The sequence below is a fragment of the Musca autumnalis genome, unplaced genomic scaffold, assembly GCF_047663935.1.
Source record: "Musca autumnalis isolate F117 unplaced genomic scaffold, ASM4766393v1 scaffold_4, whole genome shotgun sequence".
NCBI lineage: Eukaryota > Metazoa > Arthropoda > Insecta > Diptera > Muscidae > Musca > Musca autumnalis.
This window is the reverse complement of record NW_027411977.1, coordinates 94,564,737-94,577,156: the sequence shown is the minus strand read 5'-3', so window position 1 is coordinate 94,577,156 and position 12,420 is coordinate 94,564,737. Positions and strand designations below refer to the sequence as shown.

Genomic DNA, 12,420 nt, shown 5'->3' with positions numbered 1-12,420 from the left:
ATTTCTTATCCGATTGGACTCAAATTTTGGATCTAGGCGTTTTGAGGGTCAATTTTTCGATATTTGGGGTCATATCAAAAATATGCAAAAAATATGCAAAAAATATGCTAAAAATATGCAAAATATGCAAAAAATATGCAAAAAATATGCTAAATATGCAAGTGTTTTTTTGACAAAAATCGTCAATTAAATTTAGAAAATCATCAAAAAAGCATTCTAAATTAAGTTTTTTGATGTTTAACATAGTTTTTTTGCAGATTATTATGTTATTGAGACTCTCCAGATATTCCGCCACAGCAATAAATCTAGACTAACAAGTTTCTTTGGAAAAATGCTCTAACTGCAGCTTTAATATTGATGACATGGTTTTAGTTTAATGCACTAAAAATACATAATTTTATATGTATATTGTAAGTATATAACCGCTTAATGCAGAATTTGGGAAATGTTCACTCCTCGGCGAAAAGTAATGCATTATTTTTAAATTCACTTTTGCCAGTTTTGTTGAGATGTGTATTTATTATTGTTGTAAAATAATTTCAGCTTAATCTCGGGTTTTGTTGTTTCCAAATTTTTAAAAATAACAAGTTTTATTTAATTGGGATATAGTTAAAATTGATGCGAAGAACACTAAATGACTAGTGCAAAATGACATCACTCAGAAAAACCACACAATAGCGTGGTAGTGGTAAAATAAGTCAAACCTTTGGAATTGGAATCTTTAACATGGCAAAACCACTAACATATTTCTGCTAGAAAAGCATTTGGAATGCTAAAAAAATATAGTTTTTTCATTCCTGCTACAGGAAAACAATTTTGATAACACAGTCGAAAAGAAAATATACAATTAATTAACTTATACCTGACCGTGTACTCGATAATTTGAACTAATTATTACAAATGTTTCGAATTTGGACAGTTGTTTAATGGAGGAGTCAGAAACATTTAGAAAAAATTATCGAGTACAAGGATATAACACCCCAGCAAAATGTTCGATGCCAAAGATGACATTCAATCATGGGTGCAAGTGATCTAGCATGTCATCTTTTTAGCATCTTCATCGATGAATTTTATATGAGCGTGGACCCCAAAAGATGACGTTCTTTTCTGGATCCTAAGCATGCCATTTTAACCAATGCGTTGACATGTCATTTCCACCAATGCTTTGGCATGTCATTTCCACCAATGATTTGACATGTCATTTTCACCAATGCTTTGACACGTCATTTTCACCCATGCTTTGACATATCATTTTAACCAATGCTTTGGCATGTCATTTTCAACAACCCCTTGTCATGAAATTTTCATGTCTTGTTTGGAAAATGGAAATGCTGTATTGAAATATGGTTTTCATGAAAAACAAAACTCTTTATTAATTCAAACGTATTCATGAAATAGCTACAATTAATTTATCAGTTTAGTTTTTCAAAAGTTTACATCCAAAATTGCAATGTAATCACCACCGCTGCAACGCAAAAGATTACTTCCTCCGTTCTCCGCAACTGATATTCTTTCATCTTACAAAAGGTTTTTTCAATTATCTTCCCATCACCAGTTCAGATTTCAACATGGACTCCAAATGCACTCCTTTAAGTATTTTTATTTCGTAAATTACTTTTATTTTATAATTTTGTTATTTTATAACAACATTTTGGTAATTTATACTCTTTTGTTTAGTGACGGAAATATGTAGGGATCTACAACCCGGCTTGCTTTAGGGATCTCTAAGAACAAAATGTAACGAACGGGGAGGAGAGACTTTTTATGGAAAATACCATTTATGCTTAATTAATTTATTTTAAATTGTTTCTTTTCAAAAGTAGTTTCTTCTTTATTTTCAGATTCTTGTTCCTTTTCGTTTCGGACTTTTTTTTTCAAATTCCAAGAAGCGAGATTTGATTGATTTCATTCTATGTCAGATTTAGAACAGACAAGGGAACTTTTAAAATAGCAATGTGTGCAGTCCGATTCTATTTTCAGCTCGATGGTTGGGACTTCATATAATACCAATTGTTTAGAAATTTTAGTTGTTTGATATGCAGGAAATGTAAGACAACATCACGACGACAGTTCTAACAACTTTGGTCTGTTCCAGAAACTGCAAGAATCTACTTATTTTTACTACGATAACAATTTTTCCTTTATGTTATCGGAAAAAATAGTAAAAATTAGTAGATTTTTGCAGTACTGGAACATACCAAAATGAAAATAAACAGGTGTGTAAATAAAAACACAAACATCATCTCTATTGGATCGATGGAATGGGTACAAATGCTGATGAAAAGATCGGATCTTTCACGACTTCCTTCGCATTGGTTCAAATCCTAATGAAAAGATCGGATCTTTCACGACTTCCTTTGAACCAATGCAAAAGATGACATGAAATCACGTCATCGCAAAGAACCCCTTCCGTCAAATTTTGCTGGGACCTTTTACAACACATTAGTCTTGTTGTCTAGGATATTGTCATTAAAGTTGCCAAAGGCACTATACACCTAAAAGGCAAAGATTTCAAGGAATCTTAATTTTCAAAAAAATGAAATTTCACACTTGTCCGTGTTTTGCTTACATCCTGATGTATACTTTAAAAACGTCACATTTCTAGCTCTACTTTCACAATCTGATTGGCGTTTTCTGTAATTTGGGAAATTGAGTCTTGTTGCATGGTAAATTGGTAAAAAGTAAGGAAAGGAACAAATACGGCCAATGCCAATAAAAATGTCCGGATTGTCGTATAGAAAAATCTCACTATTTTTAACGCTTAGAGCACGTAGAGTATTATATAACTACCACGAGTTATTTAATCATAGAAAATAATTTATTTTCTTTACTATTCGTTAATCCGGACAATTTGATAATTCGGACACCGCCAAAACCTGTGGTGTAGGGATTATCGAGATTATACTGTATATATGGGTGCAATATCCAAATCTGAATTGATTCTTACCAAAATAAACAGGGCCAAAAATATCCAATTTTTTATGCAAATTGGTCTATAAATGTGACCTGTACTTTGTTTTCAAAAAGACCTGGCCAGATGGATAAGTGCGAATCTATGCAGATCATAAAAAGGAACTGTAGGTCTATTTCGTTTCCTTTTGCATGTTGCAAACTCATTCACTAAGACATAATACCCTTTGGGTATTAAAATATAGTTATCAGTGCAATCATGAATAAAAATTCCGTGCATAATTTGTTTCCTTTCCCAAATTTCACAATTTTTTTTCCATATTTATGCCCAAAAAAGGGAATATTTTTGTCGATTCGACTAGAATATGACATCATGAAGCGAATCTAGTAGCTTTCAACTTTTAACAAGTATTGATTTTAAAAGAGTTTCACTTTCTAAAATTATTTTCCGTGCGGAAAATTCGGAGGGAAATATTCATGATTGCCCTGTATATGTTGATATATGTTATATGTTATTAGTAAAATAAGAAAGATTTTATGTAATATTCAATATTGTCTTAGTCTTAATTTCTAGCTCATTTGTTATTCTGTCACACAATTTGGCCGAGCAGAAACTATCAACATATTTGGATACGTTCATTTTGACATTTCTGATTGAGTTTTTGAACAAATTTGTATTAGAAAGCAACTTATGTTGTAATAAGAAGGCTGGGTTATAGGAAATTTTCTAAGTCTTTTAGTTCAGATTTATTGCTGTGGCGGAATAATAATTAATAACATAATAATCTGTTAAGAAATCGACGTTTAACGACAATAAACTTAATTTAGAACACTTTTTGATGACTTTCCAAATTTAATTTGACGATTTTCGTCAAAAAAATTAGTTGCATATTTTGCATATTTTTTGCATATTTTTTGCTTATTTTGTGCATATGCAAAATATGCAAAAAAAAAAATAAAAAATATGAGCCTGTCCAATCAGAATTTTCGTATCTTTATTAATAAAAAATATGCAAATATTCAAAATCCGATGTCTAGTGATATGTTAATTGAATGCCTAAGTTCTTAAAAATTATTTGCTCTCTTTTTAATTTCTGTTCCAACAACGTTTTCTTCTGCTAATTTTCGTTTCGTGGAATAGGGCCCTAGTACGCACGGGGGTTAACGTGGATGTTGTGTTTTATTATTTAAAAATCCTTTTGTTTTATTTTAGTTTGTAAGATATTTGATTTTAACACTCGAAAACATTGTATTCTCGGGAGCAAGGAATTCATAACATTATCTTCAATTAATTATTGCTATTTTCTAGTTCATATAAAAGCATGGTGCTGTATACCCTCCACACCCAATGTCAATTTAGATAATACATTATAATTTTATGTATACTACCTACCACTTCTTCTTTATTTGCCAACCCGTATTCGGGTGATCATATAATTGTGTGTTACATTTTCAACAATTCAATATGCATATATATATATATATATATATATATATATATATATATATATATATATATATATGATTTATTCTATTATAAAGAGGTTTCTATTCTTTGCGGCATTCAGGAGGCTTCTTTCGTCTTGTAGACCCGTCCATTCTTGAATGTTTTATTCACGATATTTTTTTCTACCTCTCGGTCTTCTTCCCTCTATATTTGTTTGCATAAGCATAAGCTGCTCCAAGCCAGCTCATATTTTTTCTTACGCATTACATGTCCTAAATAGGATGTTTTTCGGCTTTTTATATTGCGTATAACTTCTCGTTGCACATTCATCCGTCTTAGCACTTCTTCATTTGAAACGCGAATTTTTAGGATACGACGATAAATCCACATTTCAGAAGAATTAATTCGTTTTACGTCTGCTAGTTTTAGCGTCCAGGTTTCGGCAGAGTATAGTAATACAGAAAATATGTAGCATTTGACAAAACACATTTTTGTTCATAGACTTATATCATGGCTAGTCAGCGTTCTGTTATATTTAGAAAATGCGTTTCTCGCTGCTTCAATTGGACATTTAATTTCGCTTGACATACCCCACTCTTCGTTTATCTGTACTATTTATGTGTTATTTATTGTCATTGGTACATTACTATCCACGTGTTTTCTACTGACAATCATATATTTTGTTTTTCTTATCCATATTTTTCACTAGTCTTCATAAGTGCAACTACTAGTCGTTGTAATCCTGCTGGTGTCATCAGCGTAGCGAATGTTATTGATGAGGGCATTGTTTATACTAATACCAATATTATTATTGGTATTTTTTCCGACGTTGGGGTTGGAAGATACCAAGCAACTGTCCTGACCGGTTTTAACATGGCAAAGCCCAGGATTTATCTTGGTCCCTCTTTCATCTCAAGTGGACACTGACCTCCCCGTGGTGTCACCTGGGCGTCGGGTTAGTAACTCTCCCCTAGAAAAAACAGCATACTATGAAAAAACGAAAGAAAAGAAAAACAGCCCCCTCTAAAGTTGGCGAATCCCGCAAACGTTTTAAGGACCATGATCTGCGAATCTGCACCTGGAATGTTCGCACTCTTTATAGAGAAGGTGCAGTCTTCGCATTGGCAGACGTACTTGAAAAGTACAAGACCGATATTACTGCCACACAGGAAATACGATGGATTGGGAAAGGCGTCACAACAACACCTAAAGGTGACGCACTGTATTATAGTTGCCATGACGTGAAGCATGAGTTTGGTTGCGGATTTGTAGTTAGTCGGAGACTAAAACATCTGGTATCCAGCTTCACTCCAGTGAGTGAAAGACTTGCTGCAATTCGAATAAAAGCTAAATTTTTCAACATCAGCTTTATTTGCGCTCATGCTCCCACTAAAGAAAAGGGCGAACAGACCAAAGATATATTTTACGAGCGCTTAGAAGAAACATATGACAGTTGCCCTGCCCATGACATTAAAATCATTCTAGGCGATTTTAATGCCAAAATTGGAAAGGAGAATATCTTTGGCCCAACAGTCGGGAAATTCAGCCTCCACAGTGAAACATCTGACAATGGTTCGAGGCTGATAGACTTTGCAGCTGCAAAAAACATGGTAGTTAGCAGTACCAGATTTAATCATCTCGATATTCATAAGGGCACCTGGCTGTCTCCAGATCAAAAACAAGAAATCAAATTGATCATGTTGTGTTGGATGTACGATCGTTCCGAGGCGCAAACATTGATTCGGACCACTACCTTGTTGCAGCAAAGGTACGCACCCGCTTAAACGTAGCAAACAAAGTACGAAAAGACACAACACGAAAGTTAGACATCGGTAAACTGCAATCACAACAGATAGCCACAGCATATTCCACTCAACTAGCCCAATTGCTTAATCAAAGCACTCCTCATCCCTATAACATATCAGCGCAATGGCAAAGCATTGCCCACTCCATGCAAACAGCCGCAAAATCCATACTTGGATACCAGAGGCCTCCACCAAGGAATCCATGGTATGATCAGGAGTGTCGTGCTGCCACCGAAGAGAAAAATGCGGCATATAGGTCTACTTTACAATCCGTAGCAACGCGTAGCGCACGAGAGAGATACAGGGAGAAAAGGAGAGAGGAGAAACGTCTTTTCCGCAGGAAAAAGAGAGAGATGGAAAAGCGGGAGGGTGAAAAAATCGAGATGTACAGGAGCCAGAATGAAGTCCGAAAATTCTACCAAAGAGTCAAGCATCAAACTGATGGCTTTGGTACAGGCACATCCTCCTGTAGAGACCAGCAAGGTAATTTGGTAACTGATACAGATAGTGTACTCAGGATATGGAAAGAACATTTTTCAAAACTGTTGGTATCCAATAGCAGCGAAGACGACGAAGATACCACAGTCCGAATCCCAGAAGATGGTATTGAATGTATACCGCCCAGCCAAGATGAGGTAAAAACAACAATAAATCGGCTGAAGAATAATAAGACAGCAGGAGCTGATGGCCTACCAGCCGATCTATTTAAAACTGGAGGCGACACGCTGATAAGGTGTATGCATCAGCTAGTTAGCTCCATCTGGCAGGAAGAACGGATACCCGACGATTGGAACCTGAGCATCTTGTGTCCAGTCCATACGAAAGGAGATAAGACTTTATGCTCCAAATCAGGGACGTACGCAGGATTTCATTTCGGGGGGGCCCACCATGACCAAAAATCGTGAAATTTTAAAATGTTGGGTAGGGTTACATAGCGCTATTTTAAAGGCTTTTAGTCGATTTTTTAACAATTATTGAGACAAGGTGTATGAAATCAATGAAGAGAGAGTTTAAAAAAGTTAAAATACAATTTTGGAATTTAGGTTAGGTTAGGTTAGGTTAGGTTGAAAAGAGGGGCGAATATAAGAATCGCCACATGCCCGTATGTGGCATACACTTAAGCCAGTATAGGCCTGTTGTGCGCTCTAATTTCGGAAGCCTAAGGGGAATAAATTTTTTATTGCTTAATTTATTGAAAAGAAAATAAATTTATCAGTTAAGAAATTCTGTGCCATTGACATAATCTCTTAAGTTTTCGAACTCGCTTGCCCTAATTTGGTGGAGTTCTGGTATAGTGTTATTTCCTAGAAATTGGTTTCTTAGCGTCGCGAAGGCTGGGCAATGACAGAGATAGTGTTCCAACGTTTCGTCGTCCTCTCCGCATGCTCTGCATTCGCTGCTTTCTGCACAACCGATTTTGTGCAGGTGTGCTTGTAGCCCTAGGTGTCCTGTAAAGATGCCTGTCAGTCTACTAATGTCTTTTTTACTCATTTGAAGGAGTTCCTTTGTTTTATCCTGGTCTGGGTTTCCCCAGAGGATTTTTGTATTTTTCCCTTTCTCTTCAGTATTCCAGAGGGATGTATGGGCGTTTTCTGCCCATGCTTTTAACTCTAGACGCGCCGCTTTTAAAGGCTTAGCATTATCTAGGCTTATCGTAGCTTGCTCTCTGGCTTGCCTTGCCAAGGAGTTGGCTATCTCGTTACCCCTAATCCCTTTATGTCCTGGTACCCATATAATGTTAACAGAACCATGGTGGGAGTAGTCGTTGATTGATTTTTTACACTGCAGGACAGTTTTTGATTTCACCGTCTTGCTTGTTATTGCTTTAATTGCTGCTTTACTGTCCGTTAGGATGTTTACAGTGATTGGCCTTGTGTTAGCTTTAAACCAGTTCAGACACTCTGTGATCGCTCGGATTTCGGCCTGTAGGATCGTATTATGATCCGGCAGTCGAAGGGAGATTCTAGTTTCCTGGTCTTCGATATATAGACCCAGACCCGTTCTCCCCCCTAGAACGGCCCCGTCTGTGAACCCACAGCTTCCAGTTGGCATCCGTTCTAGGGTTCCATCGATCCACATGTCCCTGTCTGGTATTAAAATTTCACACAAGGCGGATTCAATTGTTTCAGGTATACGGTCTGATACAATATGATCTATTGACTCACCCTGTAATATGTTTTGGTGGTATGTTTGGTGGTCTCTTACGATCCACTCGCTCATCGACTTAAGTCTTATAGCTGCGATAGCTGCCTCATACCTTACCTGAATTTCTATTGGGTGGACAAATAAAATTGTCTCTAAAGCCCTAGTTGGTGTAGTCCTCATTGCCCCGCTAATACTTAAGCAGCACGTTCTTTGGACTTTTTGCAGTACTTTTACGTTGCATTTCTTGTCCGTAGCTGTCCACCATACCACAGAAGCGTAAGTTAGAATCGGTCTAATTACGCTTCTGTATAACCAGTGTGTCATCCTAGGATTGAAACCCCATTTTGAGCCTATAGCTCTTCTGCAGGTTGACCAACATCTGTGGGCTTTATTAGCCCTTTCCTGAATATGGTCTCTCCATTTAAGTTTCCTGTCTAGAATTACTCCCAGGTACTTAATTGTTGGAGAAATGTTTATCATCTTATCTAGGAAAACGGGTTCTTCGTAAGCTCCTATTTTCGTTTTCCTAGTGAATAGACATAATTCTGTTTTTTCCGGGTTGACATTTAGACCTCTCGGTCTAGCCCAGTTGTATGCTATTTTTAGAGCCGTTTCGGCCCTTCTACAGAGTATATTTGGATTCTTTCCCCTAAGAAGTATTATAACGTCGTCTGCATAGCAGATGGGTTCAAATCCTTCGTCGGTTAAGTTCCTTAGTAGACTATTTATGGTGGTAACCCATAGGAGAGGTGATAGTATTCCTCCCTGTGGCGTCCCCTGACCAACTTTGTCTCTTTTTGTTACGTCTTGTAGCGCGCAGCTTATCCATCTATTCCTTAGCATGTGGTCTATCCAGTGCCTCAAGGCCCGGTTTACCTGAAACTCGTCTAAGGAGTGGATTAGCGTTTCGGTGCTGACGTTGTTGAACGCTCCTTCGATGTCGATGCAAACTGCGAGAGTATACAATTTCATCTCGAAGGTTCTCTCTATGTGGTGTACTACCTCATGTAATGCGGTTTCCACTGATCTACCTTTTACGTATGCATGTTGTTTGTACTTGAGCATATCGTTAGGGATGTTACTCTTTATCATGGTGTCGACCGTCCGTTCCATTGTTTTGAGTAAGAATGAAGTTAAACTTATCGGACGATAAGATTTTGGTATTGCATAACTTGACTTGCCGGGCTTGGGAATGAATACTACCCTTGCCTCTTGCCAGGCCAATGGAGTATACGCAAAGTTTAAGCAAGCATTGAAAATCTCGACCAGATTGGACGAAATATAGTCCACTTCCCTTTGAAGTAAGGCTGGGAAAATCTGGTCTGGTCCCGCTGCTTTGTATGGTGAGAAGCTCATTATTGCTTCTTTAATCATCAAGTTGTTGATTTTTGGTGCTTCTTCTGATGCATAAGCTATCTCCATCGGTGACACTGTATGTGCCGTAGTACTCGACGGGAAGTGCGTTCTCATCAGAAGGCTTAGAGTTTCCTCGGCTGTTTCCATCTTTTTACCCGTCTCATCAACCAGAAGCTCGGGTTGTGAGTGAGTTTTAGATAGAAACTTTTTAATTTTAGAGACGTCATTCACGCTATCTACCTGTTCACAAAAAAGCTTCCAGGAGTTCCGTTTGGCGTTTCTTGTCATTTTGTTGTATTCTTTTAGTTTTGTTTGGTAGTTGTCCCAGAATACAGCTGCTTTTTTACGTTTTGCCCTATTGTAAAGTCTTCGGACCTCTTTGCCTTTGTTACGAATTTCCCCTGTCATCCAGGGTTTTTCGTAGGCAGATTTCCTCTCTCGAAGTGGACAACTTTCTTCGAAAGACCTTACTAGAGCCTCTGTTAGTTTATTGACATTCCTATCAATATCTTCTTTGCTTAGGCAAACCTCAACTTCTTGCCCTAGTCTATCTTTAACTTGTTTTCCGAATTTAGCCCAATTAGTTTTGGATTTATTTCGGAAAGTTATCGGATTCGGCGGTGGCCTTGATATTTTAAACCTAATATACCTATGGTCAGAGAAGGAGTGTTCCTTTGAAACTCTCCACTCATGTACCTCGTTTATTAGATTTTCTGAACATATTGTTACATCTAATACTTCCTCCCTAACTCTGTTAACAAAGGTTGGTGTATTTCCTATGTTAAGGGTTATCAGGTCGTTAGTATTCAAAAATTCTAGAAGGACTTGACCCCTCTTGTTAGTATTAGTACTACCCCACGAAATGTGGTGAGAGTTAGCATCGCTACCTACTAGTACTTCGTTACCTGTTTGCTTGATTTTCCTCACCAGTTGCTGTAGCTCCGACGAAGGTGGTAATGTCGGCGAGTCGAACGGCAGGTAGATTGATGCGAGGTATATATTACCATTCCCTTGCTTCAACACTGTGGCGTCCGAGGATGACAACTCTGGCGAGAAAAGAAAGCATAAGTTTTTATGGCATATAATACAGGTCCTCGGTCGGTTTCCTGTATTAGCGTAAAAGAGTTGGTAATTAATGTGGTTTAGTCCGGAAACCTTGTTCTTTACGGTCCAAGGTTCCTGGATTAACCCGATGTGTATTTTACCTTTGTTTATTTTATCCATCAGGGCTTGAGTTGCCGTTTCGCTCCGATGGAGGTTTATCTGGATGACCTCAATCATTTTGGAATTTGGTACAGAGTAATATATATTATGTATTAGTTCTTGGATATGTATACCCTCAGCATTTATGCTAACGAGGGTATATACACTTTCATACGGGCAAAATGTGCCTCATCGAAATAATGGTTTTAGACCCCAAGTATGTTTGGACGAAATGTATTTTATGTTTGGACGAAATGTCCGTCTGGCTGGCTGGAGCGCACGATAACTCTCAAACGGATCAATCGAATCGGTCCAAAATTTGGCTTTCGTAATATTTTGTCCAAACTTAGTTTAAGTTCGAAGATGGGTTATATCGGTCCACTTTTTCCGGTACCTCCCCCACAAAAGTTCGAAAATGTTTGGAAAATTTGTACGTACGATAACTCTTGAAGGAAGCAACCGATTTGGTCCATAATTTGCAACTGGTGAAATGCCTACCAGACTTAGATGAGGTTCAAATATGGACTCAATAGGTGGCCGAATTGGTCCATACTTTACACATCCCAATATATCTACTAGATATAGATCAGGTTCAAATATGGACTATATTTGTCCACTTGATCCAGTAACTTCCAAACAAAATTTCGGATAAGTTCAAATTACCATATCAGACTACGTTCGGTATGGTTATCGGTATTTGTAAGTTGTACACCACATATGCTCACATTTTGGTATATCTCAGAATTTGTAATATCCGCAATTGTTTTCGCTAGATTTTCAGTATTCGAAGATCTTAATTTAATTTCTAAGAATATTGGCCATAATAAGGATTTTTGGATTTTTTTGGTTGGAGAACATCTATGCTGAAAGTGGTTAAAATAGATCTATGTTTTAATACATACCGAGATATCGCCCTTTTTAGACCCATTTTTCAAAAAGTATTTAGTGGACCAATCTTTGACACCCATACATTACATATTAACATCTTATAAACCTTTTAATTGGAATTTGGTATACTTTAATATGTCAAGGTATTTTAATATTTTTTAAGTTATTTCTATAAATTGAATACATCCAACATCGAATAGTTCCAATCGAAAATTGTCTACTGCTATTGTGCGGATAAACATACATAATATTTACCCAAGAATCGGACAATACAGTCTATGAACTCCCAATCTTACTCGTAGTAGGTACTCTTTGAGAGTACGAAACACATGATTGGGCTTTGCCAAAACATGGTCGAATAAATATTAGAGAAAACAAGCAAGTCGTCTTTGTCGCCTGTGTGTATTAATACCTTTACTATCGACCGATCCAAAATCGGCTTCACAGACAATATATTTATCCCCAAAATTTGTATTCTTGGAGTTTACAAAATTTTGTGGCCTTTTTGGACGTATGAACTTACCGGCAAAAATATCAAAACTTTAAGGGTACCTATCTTAGCGATTGTGGACGTTTCGAATTATTGCTCATAGCGCAAAAGGAGAGTGTTTCTGAATGTGCGGAATTAGTCCATTAAGCAAGTGTATCTCATTATGTGAGTCATTC

At 37.1% G+C, this 12,420-nt stretch overlaps 1 protein-coding gene across 9 annotated transcripts in view; it reads right to left on the bottom strand.

The window, feature by feature from the left end:
• Positions 1–12,420, bottom strand: part of tipE (temperature-induced paralytic E) — a 55,714-nt gene that overhangs the window by 17,608 nt on the left and 25,686 nt on the right. The window lies entirely within an intron of this gene.